This window comes from Cygnus atratus, chromosome 2 (genome assembly GCF_013377495.2).
Source record: "Cygnus atratus isolate AKBS03 ecotype Queensland, Australia chromosome 2, CAtr_DNAZoo_HiC_assembly, whole genome shotgun sequence".
Classification (NCBI taxonomy): Eukaryota; Metazoa; Chordata; class Aves; order Anseriformes; family Anatidae; genus Cygnus; species Cygnus atratus.
This window is the reverse complement of record NC_066363.1, coordinates 56,708,296-56,729,554: the sequence shown is the minus strand read 5'-3', so window position 1 is coordinate 56,729,554 and position 21,259 is coordinate 56,708,296. Positions and strand designations below refer to the sequence as shown.

The following is a 21,259-nucleotide window of genomic DNA, read 5'->3' as shown; positions in this document are numbered from 1 at the left end:
TGTTCTCTAAGCACTGGGGCTAGCTGGACTCAAGCATCCAGTTGTTCACACCACCATACTCTTACCTGCTGAAGTACACTAGCTACACAAGCTACCTGTTGGGAATGGCCTCTGACCCACACCAGATCCAAACCATGTCCATTTTTTGAAACATGGCCAGCTGCCGTCATCCAAAGCTCTGCCAGCAACAATACTAACCATAAATAAAATTTGTCTAATTTAACATTATGTAATGACCAAGTTCCAATTCCATGGGAGATTTATTAGCATGCCTTAATTTATTAATACAGGCAAAGCCAGAGGGGATAACTGGTTTGACCCTAGAAAAATAAGAATGTGTTGAATTTGAATTTGTGTTCTTGGCTCATAGTCCTACAATTATTCCTACAGACTATATGTATATATATATATATATATATTTGTTTTTTTTTTTCCATTTGTGATTAATAGAAAGTATGTTTGATTTGTATTTCAGTAATGTAGCGTATTTTAATACACCAAAAATGCTGTGAAAATGTACTGTCCTCAGGCACTTTTCCTCAAATAATTTTTAAGCCCTCTTTTCTGGAATTTGTTGCGTAATTTGAATGAAGTGTCTTGTTTAAAACACCCCCTCCTCCTTCATGCCCATTAACATGATTAATAAGAGGAGTTTGAACATTGCATGTTGAATAATTCTTCATAAAATGTGGTTGAAATTATTTGAATATAGTTTAAATAGTATGTTTGCACTTGTTGTGGAAAGAATACTATTATGAGTTGTTTGTTTGTTTATTAAAAAAAACCAACAACTTTATAATCTGGGCTTGAAGAAAGCTGTATAATCAATCTCAGATCACAAATATTGAAGAAATGTTCCCTTTTAGTAACTCACAGCCCTGGTGAATTCTAGCATTTTGTAGGTTATGGTTTCCTCTGGCCCAGCCTCTTGTGGGTCATCAGGACCATCTGTGGATGGGTCATTTTTGCTATTTTAAATCACCAAAAAAGTTTGGAGGAAAACTAAATCTCTTTTAAGTGGGCTGTGAGTTGTTAATAGCACAGTTTGGAAGGGAAGTCTGCTATGTGTTACAAAATAGTGCAAAGGTACCAAAAAACATGGGTTACAGAGCATTTCTACAAGGTCTCTAAATAGCTCTGTGAAGAACTTCCCACAGTAGGTGTGTTGCATACTCATTGTTCCACAAGATGTTCTTTACACTGCATTTTCTGGGCAGAGCTGCCTATAGAATGATAGAAGAAACAATTAGGACAGAGGTGTTTGAGTTACTGCAGGGACAGGCACTGAACACTTTTCCAGCTAGGCATATTAGGCTACTTTGAGTATATTTATGAACTGCACTTACTGGGGAGAAAATAAACTAACCAGCAGAAATGCTTTCTACAATTCCTTCTAATATTTGCCTAAAAATGTGAATTGTGTATGGCATTTTTGTCAGCTCAAACAGCTGTTCCTCTCAGCTTATTTTGCCTTTATTGGATCATCTGTAACAAATACTGTGCTCAAGAGAGCCTGTTGGTAGCTCAGCACTCTTCATTTATGATTAATCCATGGCTCCTGTCACTTTCAACTTTGCTAGAATGTGGCAGGAGTTTGCACAAGCTGCCAAGACTTGAGAGAAAACAAAGCATCAACGTATCCTAACCATTACTTGGGTGGAAATATAAAATGTTTATATGGGTGAAATAAGCAATTTGATCATTTAGTCACTTTTATTATATATCATTGTGTGAGCATTCCTGTACAGTCTCCTTTCTCTGCTAAATACAATTATTTGGTATACAATTGCCAAGAATAAAAACAGTTGTATATGCTGTTTTTCACTAGAATTGATGATAAGCATAGCATTTATGAACTATAGTGTTGTTAGAACTCATGCAAATCTATAAAAAACAGCATTGCCTTCTTTCTTGTGAGTTTCTGAACAAGTCCCACCTCAGAGATCTCAGGTGCTTTTCTGAGCTGTCCAACTTTGAAAGAACATTGCAGTTAAGTTGCCGATAATTAAAACAACAAAGCAAAACCAATCATAAAAGGCAGTTTTAAAAGTCTGTACTTTTAAAAAGCTGTAAGTCACAGCTCAGTACAAGATATATTACTATGCTCTCATGATGGATGTTTGCTGGGCACCTGAGGCAGACAAAAAAGCAAAATTGTGTGCAATCTGCTGTTGTTTTTTGTTGTTGTTGTTGTTGTTTTATGCGCTGATGCTCCCATTTTTAAAAGGGAGCTGCAATAGCAGAGCATTCTACTGCTGCCACAAATTGGCCTGACCAAACTAGTGTGCTGTTAAATCTCATCAACATTTCCTCCTATATGCAAACTTATGAGAAATGTTTGCACCTCAGAAACGTGCTACTGGTAACAGAGTGCAAATGTTGTTACTGTGTATTCACACGCAGGCTGTTAGAGGATCTAGCCTACAATATCCAGAGAATTTCTTATATATTCTTGTACAAAGAGAGTAATATTGGATCTGGCTTTCAGAGATTTCTAATTTTCATAGTTTTTCATGGATATAAACAAAAAAAAAATTGTTTTGTAACTGTGGAAACAAGTTGTTCTTGTAATTACTAAATGATATCTTCCTCTATTTTAACCTGAATAAATGATATTGAAATAACTAACAAAGTCTGCACAAACTCCATCACAGTTCAGGTGTGCTTCTGCCTTTAACCCTTCTCCATTTTAAGAGGTCATATACCTTTGGGAAACATTTTGTGCAGACACATTACTTCTGTGATTTCAGTATATGTTTACAAAAAGCAGTTTGCTATGGACTGTGAAATGTTAAAAAAAAAAAAAAAGTAGTCATCCTTATATATTAGCACATGCTTTCCTCAGTAGTAGTCACAAATTGTCACCTGATAGTTTTGTATATTAAATATAACTTATGTACGTTGGCCTTACTGTATTCACACATGCAAGTTTACAGATACAACCTGTGACAGACAAATACATTGGTAATATTGCCAATCTACTTAATAAACAGTAGAATTTTAATGATGTTTATCATATCCAAGTACTCCACGGGTACTGAACTCCCCATTATTTCATTTAGGCTTGAAAGGGTTTTCCAGCATTCAGCATCTGCAAGATGTGCCATTCTTTGCTGTAAAAGGGTCTCATTCAACGTTTTGCAATTTCTTCAAACCTAATACTACTAAGTTTGGTAAAAGACAGTAGTGAACTAACTTCACAGTCTGACATTTAAAGCCACTGGGTTGATCCTGTGTAAAAAGACCTTTTTTTAACAATATCCTTCAATACTGTTTCTTCTCCTGCTGGTATAATATCCTTTATCCTCAAATTGCTCAGTTTCAGCTGATAGCTTTCAATGCTCAAAACATGAAAACCACCTATCATTTAGTATTTGGTACTCGATCGGGATTTTTTTTTTTTTTTAACATGATAAAAGAAATTTTGTGTGATTTTTAAGGGATTTCCAAATCTTCAAATCTAAGTTATGTTCATCTTTGTTTTCTACAATTAGGCTTGCTTAGGAAATTCAGTTTTATAACTTAAAAGGAATGAGACTAGTCTCAATAACTTTTTTTTTTTTTTATTAAAACATATACTTGCAAAGACTTCAGAAGTCTGAAGCATTAATCATGTAATGCAAATAAGTAACTTACCACATACCAAGTCACAGAAGACATCTTGAACTGTTTGAACGCACATGATGTGGTTCAGAGATGAGAGCAAGTGTAGCATTTGTGTGTTTCCAAAAGCAGATGGTAGGAGAGGAGACTGGTGCAAAACTGGGAAGTTTCTCTTTCAAAAAGATTCCTTAACATAAAGGAAAAAAAAATAATAGGAATGGTTTGTAGCAATTTTACAGCTTCTTTAACTGATATCTCACACCAGCAGTAGTTGTTCAGCAGATGACAGGTGAAACCAATCGTCTGTATTTCCAGTAGGAGGCATACAGTAACAGGTTGATGAGAAACACTAGCTTTACTGTCAAAGGAAAATGAAATGGGAACCAAATGAATTCAGAGATATAACTGGTCTTTTCATAAACAATCCCTTTAAATAATTTTTTAATTATATAAAATATCCCAAGTTTAAAAAATAATTACCTGTTTGCTTTAAAGATCTGTAGTTATACTTTGGTTAAAAATAAATTAATAAATAAGATTATGTATTTCATACTTGTCATAATGTATTTCCTATAACCCTAAGTATATGTTTCTAAGTATTGTGATATGCTATGAAAACAGAGAATAGTGGAGTCTTTACATGTATTTCAACAAGACTTGCATCAGGCCCACTGTAAGGAAATTGACTTTCATTTTCTTAATTCTTTTTCTGTGCATTTGATCTTTTTCTCCAAGATTGGGCAGAATGATTTTATAATTCCAACAACTTGAACTGGCTTAGTGGTTTGTTTAGTATTGTTATGGTTTTAAGTTTTTTTTTAATTATGTAAATTATAAAAAACAAGTTATATATAGAAAAAGAAAAGAAAGGAAAAGAAAAGAAAACCAACATAAAAATGCTATCTGAATCAAAACTGCCTTTGTTGTTTGACACCTTTCTCTTTTTTGTGCATGTGAGCCTGGTTTTGTACTGTGTCAGGCTTCCACTCTCAGATTTCCTCAGCTCAATCACTGTGGGCAGCAGACCATGTATGCTTATGTATCTTCTGCTTGGCTTACTACTTGATGTTTGTGATCAAATGCAGCATTTCATTTCCAGTCTCACAGATGACAGAATAAAATGTAGAATGCATTTCTGCAAATGTCAGAAAGGTCAGGGAAAGAAAGGAGGATAGATACAGGATTGGTCTTGTTTTAGTTTCTTGAAAAATCAGAAACAATTATGTACAAAACCAAATGACTTCTTTAATCTTATATTTGCAATATTTGATATTTAAAAAAATATATTTAAAATATTCTCTTTAAAGCTATTCTGTTTTTTCTTCTATTTACATAACAACTCTCCCTCTTCTTTCCTTCCTTTTTTCTTCCTTCCTTCTTCTTTTTTTTTTTTTAATCTGCTATTGGGCCTGTGTTTTTGAATTTCTAGAAATTACAGGAATTGTTCACATGATCAAAAAATTAAAATCTTCAGGTTACTGCGTACCAACACACTTCAGCATTTTAAAATAACATACTGTTTTATTATTTTTTTTAATTGTTCAGCATTGCTGTAAGGGCATAATTAATTCAGCAAATACATGCAAGGTGAAGAGCTTTTTAGTCTTCTGATCTAGTATATTGAAAATAAAAAACCTTCAGAAACCTTTCTAGTTTCCAAGATTTTCATGTGAATACTGTAGAACTGATTTTACAATATTAGAATGATTGCCAAAATGCTAGTTCAGAACTTTAAGTTAAAGATGGAATCTTTTTTATTTAGTTTTTCAACTTTTTTCAATTGGTTAGACTTTGGTGGAGAAAGAGGACAATTCTAGATTTTTTTTCCTAAAATGGCACTACTTCTAAAAATATCATAGAGTAGCATGAAAATGTTAGTATTACTGCTTTAAGATATTCACTTTTATCTTCTTCAAATCACTTAAATTAAAAAAAAAGTGTTTTTCTCCTGTTTTCTGCAAATTTTTTGCAATTTCTTTTTTTTTTTTTTTTTTTAATCAGTTATGGATGAATTATTGCAGAGTAGAAATAAATGAATCCCAAATGATATGAGTCTTCTCAGTGGGCAGGGCCTTCATCCTGTTTGTTCCTGTTTGTTGGATGTCAGAAATACAAGTCTTTATGGATTTGTAATACATATTTCATTCCATGGAAAGACATTACAGTTGCAATTTTCAAAAATAAATATTTTCATCTGATCAGTAAAAGTTTATCAGTCTTATCTTTTGATAGTATTAGGAAAGGACTAGGACAAGAGCACAGGTGACAGTAAGTTGATTGAAATAGTGACAGATTTATTGTAAAGGAATTAGAATTGAGATAATGAAGGTCATGCTTGGGAACCTTAGCAAACCTGATCACTTGAAGACCTGAAAAAATAAAAATAAAAAAAAATATTGCATAAGCAAGCATAATTGACCTTCAGTGCTAGATGTTATTAAAATTATCTTGAATTGGCTCATTTTCTTTTTAAAGAGGCAAAGATAATATCAGTCCTTTTTTTTTTTTCTAATTCTGTGTAGAAACAGTTCTTCACATGCACATCTATTTTAGTAGAGTGAAATTACCCCCTGATTATCTTGTTTTTTAAGTTTAAAAGCAATCAGATTCCCTTAATTTGACCAGAGTCAACATTTTAAATCTCATCAACCTGGCAAGAAAAGGTCCCTTACAAAGTTACTGTTTGAGTGAGACAGTCTGAACAGTCTCTCACTGATATTTTAAATTTGAAACTGACTAAAAACACTCTGCTGCTACCTGGGGATCATTAATAGAATTTGAATAACTTCAATTTCTCTGAGCTGTAGGTGGATAATGATAAAACATACAAATCTGCTATGTCTGAAATATGTTAAGACTACCTGGATGGAAGTAATTTAAATGGCTTTTAAACTTTGCTTTCCTTCAGATTCTTTTGGAAAAAAAAAAAAATCCTGTTCAGTGTTAAGTTTCTTTTATGTTGGTTTGCAGTGTTTTGTTTTTATGTTGCTAAAGCAGGGACATAATTTTCAAAATACCTGTGGCAGCGGAAGGAGTGTGGCAGACAGAGTGGACTTGCCTTATGACTAGGGCATAATACACGATGTAACCTTTCAGTGTTTGAGCAATTATACTGGTGTAGGATTCTGTCCAAATTCAGCTATAATCTTGGCTCCCTAAGCCTGCTCAGTTGCAGTCTTCAAGGAGGCAAATTCTTTTATAGCTTCTCCCTTTGGAAATACGAGGTCTGGGAAGTTTTATACCCAGACTTCTGAGTATGTGTCTGCACAACCCACAGACTGAAAATTGAGTGAATTGCCTTCTGTAAATTGAGAATTTGTGATCAAGTATTCCTGAGAACTTTTTCTTTTCTTTGGTGTTGATCCACTGAAATTTTTTGGATGGCAAATAGTAAATCAGAACTGAGGGGGGTTTACTCTGCAATAATATATAGAGAAGCAAACAACCTTTTTCCCCATAGGTTTAGGAAGTAATAATCAGACATATGAGGAGCTTTTGCCTGTTACTCAGTTATGAACTTCTGACCACATGTTATTTTTAATGGTCAGTCAGGAAGAGGGCTAACTTCCAGCCAGATTCATCTTCTCAAGGGCATTTTTTCATAATTTTGTGAAGTTTTAAATTTTTAAATGGAAATTCTGAATAAGTAATGGAGTCATTCTCAGGTAAACTTTAAAATGATTGCAGTGTTAATTCAACTTGTGATGTTAGGATAGTCTGGAAGAAAAAATAATTTCAGTGAAATATTTTAATGTAATAAAATGTAATATGGTAAATGTCTATCTTGGATCTGTACAGGGTCTGTCTGGGGTCTGCCTGTAGTAGGACTGCCAGCATGTACTATTTTAGAGTTTTGTAAATGTGAAAGATGTGATTCACTTTGTGTATCAGTCAGAGGCTGTCTTTACAATCATCCCAGGCACACTTCACAAAAGCAGAGACAGGTATTAATGTGTCCAAAAGCAAGACTTTCGAAAGAACAATATTCTATAATAGTTTAATATTTACTGATCTTATTCAGGCCATTAGAGATTTTTCTTATCTAAATGTCTTCATTTGTTATTTCATTTAAGATTAAGTATCGTACATTTCTCAACACAATTACTGTATGAAAACTGTTAGTTTAAAGGAACAAGTGTCTTGATTGTGAGCTTCTCACTGCAAGGTCAGTGTCATCTTTTGTCTCTCTAAAGCATTTAAAACAACAGGGCTCAGGCAATGCACTGATTGGTCTTGAAACACAAGCCAATTGTCCTTATCCTGATTCGAGCTTTTTTGTATCTACTGAAGTGGAAAAATGGTGATTTCTGATGCTGGATCTCTTTACTCAGATGATAAGGAATTTTATGTAACGAGCTCAGCGGTGTGCTATCTCTTACTTTGTCCATCTGTTTTGATTGTGAGTGGTTTACAGAAAGAGAACTCATGATAATACATCCCTAACACAGGGTAGATCTATTTTTTTCAGAAACATGCATAGGTTTAATAATGAGGTGATTTCATGGTCTGTATGGACCATACAGGAGCCTGGCTCTCCAGCCCCTCCACAGATACTTGAACAGCTTCACTCACAGTCATTCCACTTTCCCCCAGAGGAAAATATCTCTGTGCTACAAGTCTGGTATGAAACCAGTAATTGTTGTTTTTCTGAACTCTCCATTGCTGGATAATGTGTGCTTTTCTTTCTCTGTGCAAGAATACTTGTTTTTTCAAGGAAAAAGGAAAAAAAAAGTTTTTATTCATTGTGGAGAAAGTTTTTGAAATGTGTACTGTTCTGTCTCAAAAACAACTAGACGACAAGTTAAGAAAAACTAAGGTATATATACTTATGGTAGAGTTGTGATCCTATGGACAGGTCTACTATTATGCTTGCTTTAAATGCAGCTGAAAAGTAGGTTGGAGGTCTGCATGGCTGGGGAGATGGACTTGGCAAAAAATCTTATGTGAAGTTCTATGTCTACTAATGCCCATGTACACTAGACATGACTTGCAAATAGCTTACAGTATGAATTTTTATATATCAGAGTTAGTGAGCTGGGAGAAAAAAAAAGGAGTGAAATAATGTACAGATGTTTTCTATTTAACTCAGACATGAAAGTATATTTATCTGCATATTGCTACTTAAAGGAATCTTATCATTGGAACTGCTTTTGCATTTTATATAGTTTTTGGAAGCATCTTTTGAAGGCACAGGCAGAATAAGTTATTTAGGGCTACATCCTATTTGTGTTCAGAGATGCTGTTACTAGGGATGTTAAGAGATCAGTTTGATATTTTAGTCATTCCTGAAGTCACGTGGAGAACATCATATAGAGAACAGGTTCTCAGGTGGAGAACATCATCTAGAACCACCTAGAAATCTAAAGTGAGGTTTTCTTGGTTGGTTGAGGTCTTTTTTTTTTTTAACTCAACTCTGGATTTTTTTTTTTTAAACTCAACTTGGTTGGTTGAGGGACTGTCTTTTTTTTTTTTTTTCTATGTGAAGACTGTCACTGCCTAATTTCTAATAAATAAAATATTTTGTCCCTTATCCATGTTTTTAATTTTAATGAAAGGTACTATTGAGTGCCATAACTGATGATTGTGCAACTCTGTGCACACCTTGGCAATCTTCCTGCTTACATGCATGCAGTAAACCCACCTATGAAACACTGATTGGCCTAGGACTCTCAAAATAGAAAAAGATTAATGGCATACAAAGATTGTAGTGTTCAGATACCTCTAAACTGGATTTCTACTGCATCAGGTAAACTTCAGAAACTTTACCTTTATTTTGCACAGTCCAGACCTCTAGAAATAGAACAACAGTTTATGGGATTTGTGTAGGACTTGTATCAGTGGCTTGCTCTGTTTCATAATACTTCAGAGATTGTGTTCATTTATTTGACATTTTCAGCTAGATAAGATGTAGCATCATTGAGAGCCAGGACTTGGACCACTTATTAACATAATTTGTTATGGTGGATACCCAGTGTCAAATTGCATGGGAACTTACTTTGGTCAACTGAAAAGTATGAAAGTTCTACTTTCATACTTTCTGCCTCCTTGTTTCATCTGCAATGTATAGGTCAGCCTGCAGTTCATCATGCACATAAAAATTAGTTTCACTAAGGTTAGTTTTGAGCAGAAAACAAAATATCTGAAAGAAAAATGTCATTTAATTTAGAATGGGGAAATTACATCTGAAAGTGGCTTTCTTGATCTGAAATTTAGGTTATAGTTTTATTTACTGTGGACTCACATGAAACTTCACGATTAAGAAAGACCAACCTGGAGATTTTAGGTGAAGTCTTGGCCCCATTTAAATGTTCCATTAAATTCAGTAAGCATGTATAATCCTTGTGCCTGGTGATTGGAAACTCCATTTTAAAACACGTCTTTACCATTAGCATTTTTGTAGTTCTGAAGAGCTATCAATTGTTCCATGGTGCATCATATTATCTGGTAAGATGCTTGCTTTCACACCATTAAACCAATAAACAGAAATTGTCTGGAGACAGGAAATACCAGTCTAGACTAAAAAGTAGCTACAGTGTAAGTTACAAAGTTAGATGAAAGCAGAGGGGAAGGGTCATATACAGGTGGCAGATACTTCCAGACACTGGTTAAGCATACAACAGTCCAGGCAAAAAAAAAAAAAAAAGATGAGTTTGTAACTTCTGAAGGAGTTCAGTACTCTGATTCCATTCCACTCTGATCTGAGTGGAAACCACCTGCTTTAGAGTTTTCTTAGGAAAGGGAAAGCTTTGCAGCCACCCGAATGCCTGCTTTAAAGACCCGTTTTTTCTGGTCATAGTCTGAATGCCCAAATGCATCCAAAACAGTGACCAGGAAAATCCTGGTCATCTAAAGTAGAAGCAGTACACAGTGGAAAGTGTTTTTCTGGTACTAGGAAACTAGTAAGAACTTCTTCTCTGTCAATGTTAATTCTGTAAGTCTTTGCAGATATTCCATGTCTGACAAATTTGTGTTCCTTGACTGAAAGATTCCCATTCAAATTTTTTTTGAAGTATTCTTATCACACATAAAAGTTTAGCTGAAAATTGTCCTCTCTTTCCACGGCTGAGAGAAACATCCATCCACTTAATCTTTGTCAATAGTATTCTAGTTTGGAATAATATTAGTGTTTTCTATTGAGAAGTGATTTTTTTTTTACTTAAATGAATATTCATTTGAAGATTTTTTTTTCTTTTCCGGGAAACCTACAGTGGCTCAACTAAGACACAGATTTTTCTGTTTCAAATGAGCTTTGTGAAATTACAATTTTGTTCTAAAGTGCTTACACAAAGGAGACAAGGAATGTAAAGATTTTCATCTCTAGTGTATAAGTGAGATTAGTAAAGGGGAAAGATTAAAGACTACACATTTCTTAAGTGTTTTATTTAGATAATTACTTTCAAAAATACTGGCTTAAACACACTGCCCAGAGGAACACAGGAAGCCCTTGATTGTGATGGGAGTCAAATCCAAAATCTAGTTTCTCATTCCTTCTCCTTTTTTGTTCAATATACTGTTAAAGTCTTTTTAATATTAAATTCTATAAAAAGGAACTGTAAATTCTCTTTGATACCATAACAGTGACCTGTGTATTTGAAATGTCAGCTACATTTATGTCATTTATAGAGTGATCTATATATGATGTTATGCTTGAAAGAAGCCTGTAAATTTCAAGTGCTACTGAAATGGAGATCAGTACTGTAGGGTTTAAACTAGTTGCATGTCTTTACAGTTAGCGTGTTTGAAGAGCTGTCAATTGTTCCATGGTGCATTGTATTATCTGGTAAAATGTTTGTTTCCACACCATTACATCAACATCAGGACCAAGACCTTTGGTTCAACCTGAATATAGGTTTGAGTGTGGGTTTGAATGTAGTGATATGCAGCTATTAACAACCAAAATCTGTTTAGTTCTCTACTTCCAAATTAATTGGGTAAATCCTCTTTTCTCTACTATCTAGCATGTTAATCATATTTGTACCCTTTCTTCAGAGGATTGCTGAAGAGGATTCCTTAGTGCATTACTTTACCCTTTGTCTTCAGCTCATTAACCTGGTGCCTGGTGATTGGAAATATCAGCTCTGTGGTAGCTGTAAATAATGTTTAAATGAAGTGATGACCTTAAATATGCATGACCTGTATTTCAGAGGCACATTCTTACAGTTATGGCAGCTAAAGTCATGAGCTCACAAAAGCAACCGCTACACATCTTCTGCAGTAAGGTCTTGCAATGTGAAGTGCTGACTGTTTACTTAGAGGCTAATTTTGGCATACAAGAGTGAAAGCTTTTATCATTTACAGAATATAACATGCTACCGAGTTTCTCCCTACCCAATTCATACAAGTTAGGAGCAGGTAAAAGATTTGCTACAAGTTGCATTTTAGATGTGTTTATCATGCCAGAGTTGCTGAAACCTAGAGAATATTGAAATGACCCAGAAAAATTTCCACCAGAGTTGAAGAAGTTTCAGGAATAGAATACAGATCAAATATTAGACGTTAATTTTGATTGTAAAACCAAACCAACCAACCAAACAAAAAACATTTCCCACACCACAGTTTTCTAATGAATACCAGCTGAACACACCTAGTAATAAGGACTGAATTAGTATGAGAACATAAAGCATCCATTGCAGAACAGAATATTTAAAATGTATTTATTAAAAAAAAACAAGTATTTAAGTCTGTAAGGTGCTGGTATTCACAGTAAAATGGTACAATGATAACTGCTTATTTCCTAGGCAGGTTTAGTGATTTACCTATTTAGACTCAGTGTAAATGACATGCAATATAAATGATCATACATTGCATGAATGCCTTTTATAAAAGTTCACTGGCAAGAAATTAATGCCTTAGCAGAAATGTATTGCTATAACATGAATAATGATATCAGCATACCAGAGGCATACTGCTATATCAAATAAAAGTTTTGAGTTAAAAACTGCTAGTGTAGTTCTTATTCCAGCTGTTGCTGCAATGTTCCTTCAATGATGAGTTGAATTTTCTTATGTAGTTTATAATCAAAGATGCAAGTTCATCAACAGTCAAGGCTAAATTATGTGTGCTGAAGTCTTAATTCAACAATTTCAACAACACTTAGAAAAACAAATGTAAATGGATTATGTTAAAATTACATGAACGCTTAAAGGTAAGTATAGAAACTATCAGAACTGAAGAGAACAGAAGTCAGAGAAAAAAATTTGTGTTTGAGACTTTGAGACTTAAAAGGGCAAAGAGACTGGAAGACATTACATGTAATGGTAACTACTGAGTCATTATTGATAAGCAAAAGGTCAGTTGCTATGATTTTTTTTTTTTCAGAGAAAAAAAAAGGAACAGAAAGCCACAGGACTTGTACTTGATGGCTTTCTAGGACTGTGAATTCAGTTGCTATCAAGACAGATATTGCAATTATACTAAGAAGGCATGCTGTTGCCCTTACCAGAGACTCTGTATTTAAAGGCAGACATAAATTCAGTGAATAGTACAAGATCAATAGGATTGAATATGGTAGTTTGATTGGAGGAAAACTGAAACATATTGAGAAATATTCTGAAGTCTTCTGACAAGTTTTGACTGCTGGTGATACAGTTTCATGTAGAATAAAACAGTTATAGGACACTTTAGGGATCTTGGAACCAAACAGATGAGAATGACACTTCAGGTGATTTTCTTTTGGTCTCATGAGCATGAAAATAAAAGCATTGGAAACCAAATTTTAAGTAAATGACAAGTGTGAAGATGAATGTTTGTTTCATGAAATATTGGTCTTATTCCAACTTAGAAATGGGGGTATGAGTACGTATGATAAAGTGAGATTGCACCTTACAAGGGCAGAGGCAGTTGCTTATGAGCACAGGTGAAATTAAGCTAGAAGAATTTGGAGAAATTCAAACTTGCAACAGAGAGGGAGGAAGGTAATGAAAATAAACAGAGTGCAAACTCAAAGGAAACTTTGGAAACAAACTGCAACAACAACAAAACATAAGGAGAAGAAACTGAATTTTTTCAAGGAACTCTGGTCAGAAGGGAGAGGAACTAGACACTTCTGTTGTGACAGATTTTAAAATTTTGGAGCTCTGGTAGAAATGATTCACATAGTGAAGTCTTAAATCTATCTCCAACTACATGAAGGAGTTTTGAGTGAACAAAAAATTTCCATCCTGAACTAAACATTGGACACTATGACTCATTTTAGAGTTCTTGCCAATTCAAAACTGGAACATTTTGACTGTGGTTAGTAACAAAATCTGTAATAGTTGGAATCTTTTAATATCGTGTCAAACTACAAAATCAGGTGAGTTGTTCCTTGCATATTTGCATGTAGCAATTGGAAAAAAATACACTTTTTATTATGAGAAACTTATTTTGGGATTTCATATCCATCCAACAATAAAATTTTATTGAAGTTCTCAGAAACAGCTTGCTTTCATTAATGTAAGAAGAATGGTACCTAATTAGTTGCACCTGTTGATATGAATAATATTTCACCTGTTACCAACTTTTTTAATTCAGTTGTATTTCTTTTGGACAAATAGAGGACATCCACCTCCACTCATGTAAATTCTTAGTTCTTCAAAAATTTACTTTGCAAAATATGAGAGGATGAACAAAGGGAAATCAGTTATTTCTGCATTCTTGACTTATGCAAGAATGTATCTCTTTGTATCCATATAGCCAAATGGTTTTGAATATGGACTGCAAAGCTAGACTGTAAGGGGACTGCAAAACTAGTTAGAACACTGGACTCAGGGCGGTACAAAGTCAAACTGCTGGCAGGTTACCAGTAGCAACCCTCGGGGACCAATAAGGACCCAATATGTTTAAAATGTTTATGAATGGATGAATGGATGGCATACACCCAGCAACTTCACAGATGAATTGTGGAGCAGCATCTGATGCTCTGAAGGGCAGAGCTGCTACTCAGTGTGGTTTCAATAGGCTGGAGAAATGGGCTAGCAGAAACCTTATGGTATTCAAAAATGGTGTGTGCTGAATCTTGCACCTGGGACAAAATATGCATCATTCCATACATCATTACAGGCTGGTAACTGACTGGATAAAAAGGAACTGTGTACAAAATGTACTAGACAACAAGTTGAACAAGAGTTGGCAGTGTGCACTTGTGCTATCAGTACAGCTAACCACGTAATGGACTGTACTAGGGAGAGTGCTACCAGAGGGCTGTGGAATTGATCCTTCCCCTCAATTCAGCATTTGCAAGAACATGTCTAAATTTCTGTATTTAGTTTTGGGCTCCCCAGCTCCAGAAGGACAATGTAGAGGCATAGAGATGGTCCCAGGGCTGCAGCATACAATGTATGAGGAGTGGTTGAGAGAACTGAATTTGTTCATCAATGCTGAATGGAGACCTTATTGTCATCTGCAGTTACCTAAAAAAAGAGCAGAGAAGATGGATGCAGACTTCTTTAAGGTGTACAGAAACGGGACAAAAGGTAATAGGCACAAGTTGCAGTACAGAAAGTTCTGATTTAGATGTGCAAAACTCCTTTGCCACAATGAAGATGGTCAAAACACTAAAGCAGGTTGCCCAGAGAAGTTACTAACTCTTCATCCTGAGACATGCTGACTGGACACAGCCTGGACACTGAGTAAGCTGACCTAACTAGACCTCGTTTGAGCAGAAATTTGGACTAGGTGATCTCTGGAGGGTCCCGTTCAAATTAAGCTCTTCTATGATTCTGAAATATTATGAGTAAAATAAGTAATTAAAAGTGAGAAATGGCGATAAATATAGAAATCATATTTTGGATGAGAAGTGAGACCTTTTCTGGAGAATTATATGGCTAAAATTCCATATTGCAATTCCGCTTGGCTCATATTGCAACTCCACTTGGGCTGGCTCAGTGGAGTTTGGAGTCTTTCCAAACAAAGATGGAAAAAAGAAATTAAGATGGATACATAAAGCAAAAGGAGTGAAAGACAAACAGATGGAAGTTAACAGAAAGTATACCGTATGAAGTATGGCATTTTGGTGAATATATCTAAAACAGAAAGTGGAATAACTTGTCTGGTAAGAACAACTGGATGAATTTTAAAACATTCCAGGAAAAAAAAAAAGAGTTAAAAAAATAAAAAAGAAAAGAAAAGAAATCAAAAGAATGTTATCCTATTTTAGAGGAAGAAGATTAATTTTTCAGTGGTACTAATATGAAATAACACACATATAGATATATACTCCTGCTTTCTATTTGTAAAGGAGTAGGATAATTTGCTTTTGCCACAGTAATATGATAAAACACCTTGTATTTGTTCACAAAAATAAATTAGTAACCATCAGTGTTCAGAAGAGGTCAAAGAAATAGCAGGGTTAGAGATGTGAAAATATCTGAAATCTCTGAAAGCCTGGGAATTTTTTTTTTTTCTTTCATTTTGTCCTGCCTCCCCCAAGCCTTTTCTAGTTTATGGAAAGATCTAAATCACTATAGTAATTACTTGCTTATTGAAACTAAATCTTATTTACTTTAAGAATGAGGAATTCTTTATGAATAATTTATTTAAACCTTGACAGTATTTAAGAAGTACTTATGCATGCTTATTACCTCCAAATAATAACAAATACATCTAGCATGAAAGGTGGAGCTGCACTGTGCTCTAAAATTTATACTTTTTATTTATTTATTTATTTCTAAAATAAACAAAAAAATAGAATTGAGAATAGCTTGTCTGAAAGCAAGACTTGTTATATTTTCATAGAACTTAAAAGCTATAGGTCTGTTGTTATAATGCAGCTAAAAACACTATGATATTCTGAGCTGAAAAACACTGACATTCTGAGACATTACTTTTAGAATGTAAATGCATTGCTCCTTTCTTTAAATGATAAATTATTTATAAAATTAATTGATTTTTTTTAACATACGTATGCACGTATGTTAGAAAGTGTGTATATGTTTGTATGAATATATGTGTGCTGTTTTGGTTAAATTTATATAGTTTAAGCTCTAAGAAGAAATATCAATGTATTTTTAAATTATAGAGTAAAGATCATATTAAGAGTTATATTGTGACAGTTTAGTGACAACCATTGTGCTAAAACAATTCAGAGGGCAGGTCAGGAGAATAATTAAGCAGCAAGATGAGAGCAGATCATAAGCTCAGAGAGTCAGCAGTTATTCAAAAAATAAGCACCAAGGGGAGCAGAAAAAATGTCCACTAGTTGTCTTAAAAAGTCCTCCTTACCAATGGACAAAATGTTAATTCCTGTTTTTATTTTACAGCTGTGAATAACCTAACTAAGCACCTGCTAAATCTTCTAGGTATATACTAAATTCAAACTTTACAAGTAGTTTGTGTTTTCTTAGTGTTTTGGTAGTTACTTTGGTTAACTGTTGAGACTGACTGATAAGTATTGGGAGAGTGCTAAGGTATGTATTGCCCAAAGGTGAATGGGAATTAAAGGAATGTAAATCATTGCTGAAGAAGAGACAACATCAGAGCAAAATCCAGAAATAAAATGCAGAACATAACTATGCCTAGGTTAGTCTAGCCCGAATTTATAAGAATCAAGCAGAGAACCTGACTACTGGGATGCCACACTATCAACCCTCATAAGGATAGGATTTATGAATTCCACATCAGAACTAGAGTTTGAGTTTCTGGTGCAAATAGGTTATACAGACCATGGTGGGGATTAAATCTAAGGCATTACCAGAGGCCTTTTGCTCTGTTTTAACCTCAGGTATAATATAAACATGCACAGTACTCATAGTGAGACACTGGATTCCTCTCTATCTTACACTGTGTCTGCAAATCTGCTTAGTCCTTGGCCTTGGATTTGTTCCTCGTGAAGCAGCTAGAGGAATTTCAACAGTTTTGAATTCCCAAACTCTATTGTCTTTTTATTGTTGTTATTTTGATTTTATTTTGTTTGTTTGTTAAGGAGTGTGAACAGAAGTTCCTGATCCCTCTGTATTTTTATCAGGAACTTTCCTTATGTCCTTACTTTCCTTTTTGGGTAGTCTGTTCTCCAATCACACTTTGAACCTCTTTTGTAGGAGACCTACTTCATTATTCTCTGTCAGGTGTCATATACCACAAGAGCTAAGGGGTTGTAGCAACTAATACTGCCTTGCGCTATTTGTGCTCCTCATCACATAAGAGAAAAGCAGTCACAGTGTCTGTACCATCTGCATCAAGACTATCTGAGCCATCTCCTGACCGGAGTTGCCTCATTAACCTCCTCTACAAGAACAACTTTGCTCTTGCTTCTTCCTGCTTCCTATTTCTTTGTAAGTAGCATCAGACACTGTCCCAGCCTCCTAATTACATTCAGATGGTAAGCAAGTCTTTGATACAAGAACAAAATGGACCGTTTGCAGGATATATTGCTAAGTGGAACGCAAGTGCAGGTTTTCCAGTAGTTTCATTACATAATCACTTCTATTTAGTCCTGATTCAAGCAGTTTCAAGTACATACACTCATAGAAATGTAGGAATTTAAATTGATTGTTTCACTCTGTAGGAATTTTGCATCTTGACTATGGGATCTTGTTTTAAAAGTGGGTTAAAAATTCTACTGTTAAAAAACTGAAACTGTATTTTCCAATATCTTAGAATCATAGAATGCTTTGGGTTGGAAGAGACCTTAAAGATCCTCTAATTTCAACACTCCTGCCATGGGGAGGGGCACCAACCACTAGACCAAGTTGCTCGTAGCCACATCCAACCTGGCCTTGGGACATCCACAACTTCTCCGGGGAACCAGTGCCTCACCACCCTCTTAGTAAAGAATTTCTTCCAAATATCTAATCTAAATCTACCCTCTTTTAGTTTAAAGCCATTACTCCCTGTCCTATCACTGTGCTCCCAGATAAAGTGTCCCTCCCCAGCTTTCCTGTAGGCCCCCTTTAGGTACTGGAAGGCAGCTGTAAGGTCTCCCTGGAGCCTTTTCCACGCTGAACATCCCCAGTTCCCTCAGCCTGTCTTCATAGGAGAGTGTTCCAGCCCTTTGATCATCCTTGTGGGCCTCTTCTGTCTTCGTTCTAATAGGTCCATAATATATCTTCCATCTTAAATATAACATGGGAAAGAATGTCTACTGGCATGTGACAGTACCAAGATCACCTCTTTAAGGTGTCAGAAATGAATAATTAGCACAAGAATTTATCTTTAATATAAAATACGGTCTTCCTCACAAAAACCTTGCACTAGCACACATCAATGCCTAATCTATATAGAGTACATCATGTAAGATAGACACAAATCAGAGAGGAAGATTTATTGGCACTTTCTTTTCCTTGATTTAGAGCTTTATCCGACTGCTATCCTCAATTTAATGGGTAAACAACATTTAAATGAAACTACTGAGACTGATTTTTAGTGATTTCTTGCACAGATTTATGACATGTATTGCTCTGTTTAATAGGGCTTCCTTGTTGTAAAGATCCTAAATGAAATCAGAAAAATTACAAAAATGCTGCTAGGTCAGAATGTTTTTAGGTATGAATTCAAAAGCACTCCATAATAGTAAGCCTTTTTCTTTTCTCTCTCTTTTTTTTTTTTTTTTTTTTTCTTCCTTCCTTCCCTGAATGGGACTTTCAATGACAGAAAGCTTAGGGGGCAGGTATGTCTAGAAACTATAAATTCTTCCTCTTAGAGAAGAGTGTTTTGTCTGTATTTTTTTGTGTGTGTTTTTTGGTTGTTTGGATGTTTGGTTTAGTTGTCTTCCCATAATGTACTAAAATGTTCGCATGAAAATAGAATCAATACATCTGGCTTTTATGTGTAATACATATATACGCATATAGTATAGCATATGCATGTTTTTGTTTGTTTTCTGTACAGCTTTATTTTTATAGAAATATGCTCTGAACTACATCCAAAGGACTTAGAAATATATTTTGCTTGCTGCAAATAAAAAGATAAATATCTATAGCATAAAAGGAGAAATATTTAAAGTTTCCCTTCATTAGATTCATAGAATAAACTCTCATGTTTATTAAGCTACTGCAGGTTAATTTCAGCACCCAAGATCTACTCTTGACTGAATCAGTGTAACTAACAGCTTGCTCTAGACATCAGTCTGCAGATAAGTAAACCAATAACAGTCTTGTGTGACACTGCAATGTGAAACAACTGGAAACAATTATTGAACACTAAGTATAAACTACAGAAGCATCAGATGTATCCAAGTGATTTCAAAGAACCTGATGAAAGAAAGTGTTCTACTTTCTAAAAGTTACAGTATTTAGTGGTAGTTATGTATTTGAAATACGAACTCATGAAATGCTAGAAATGCCAAGTCAAAGTTCTGGAATTATTAATATAACAGAAAGTAATGGACCTTCACTATCAGCAAGAGAATTCTTTACAGAAAACTGTTAAGTTCATCAAGAATTATGATGATGTCAGGTGCTTGAAGTGAACTACTTACAAAGTGTATATGCCAAACAATTTTATTCTTTTCTCCTACTGAAAAAGCAAAACCTGAGGAATAGTGTCAGCGCAAAGCCTGAAATCCTTGAAAAGTACTTTAGTATATTTATATATTTGTACTTAGAAGAGGCAGTTGTTAATGAATTTGATGAAGGTAGAAAAATCATGTGAATAAACTTATCCTTTTAGGGGAATCATATAATGTCATGCAAATACTGTTGCTAATTGTTATGGGTTAGATTTATTAATACGGTGAGAGATTCCTCAGCTGTGACAGAATGCCCTGAAGACAGCAAAATGTTATATTAGCTTACCAATTGGTACCATTTTCAGACAATAAGGGAGCATGCCTGGTTCAGTTGAAGCTGTCTAGGTGATCAAACGCAGCTGTATCATCTGGGGCTATGCATTCATCAGTCGTTATAAGTAGGCTCAAACATGTTTGATACCTATCTATATCTATATATATTATAGAAACAAACAAATCTATAAAGTGTTGTGGTTCATTAAGATAATTTTAGGGTGTTTTTTTGTTTGTTTGTTCTTGTTTTGTTTTGTTTGTTTGCTTGTTTTTTAGATTTAGACTAATGAGTAAATGTGATATTACATAATGTCATCTATCACCAGTCACAGTCACGTGGGTCTGGACACTTCCATCACATATCTTAAATGCTGTCTCATCTCCAGTGTACTTCTGAAATAATTTTAGGGCATTGTTTACTTGAACCAAGTTGCTCAAAAATGCAACTTACAAGATGATCATCTAAAATCCACCTCTTCTGTTCACTAGAAGAAGACAATAAATCAAAAGTTAACTGATTGATATCCTTTCTGATTCAGCTGTTCCTATTTCAAGGTCTGCTGAAGTTTCCTGTTGACACAGTAGTGTTCCTGGGCAAAAGGCTTTTGTTGTGGTTGCATTTAGCTGTTGTCCCTGTACTTGGTACAGATTTTAGGAATGAGAAATGGTATTTGTTTATGCCAGATGGTATACAAATTGTTCATGAAGCATGCTGGGATCATGAAAGTTGAAATAGTACATGCACATATATAATTATCTTTCTATATATTTTTAATGAGTGTATTAAACTGGCACCTGGGGAGAGTAGATATGGCTCTTATACTGGCAGTTCAAAATGATCAGATTACACACAGAGCTAAACATGAACTTTTCTTTCCTTACCCTGAGAACTCTGTTAGAAATAGAAGGAAATCAAACACTATCTTCTAGTTAAACTGTACACATTTCATTAATAAATTA

The 21,259-nt window shown here is 34.6% G+C and overlaps 1 protein-coding gene across 1 annotated transcript in view; it reads left to right on the top strand.

Moving 5' to 3' along the window:
• CNTNAP2 (contactin associated protein 2) overlaps positions 1 to 21,259 on the top strand; it is a 1,162,302-nt gene that overhangs the window by 461,218 nt on the left and 679,825 nt on the right. The window lies entirely within an intron of this gene.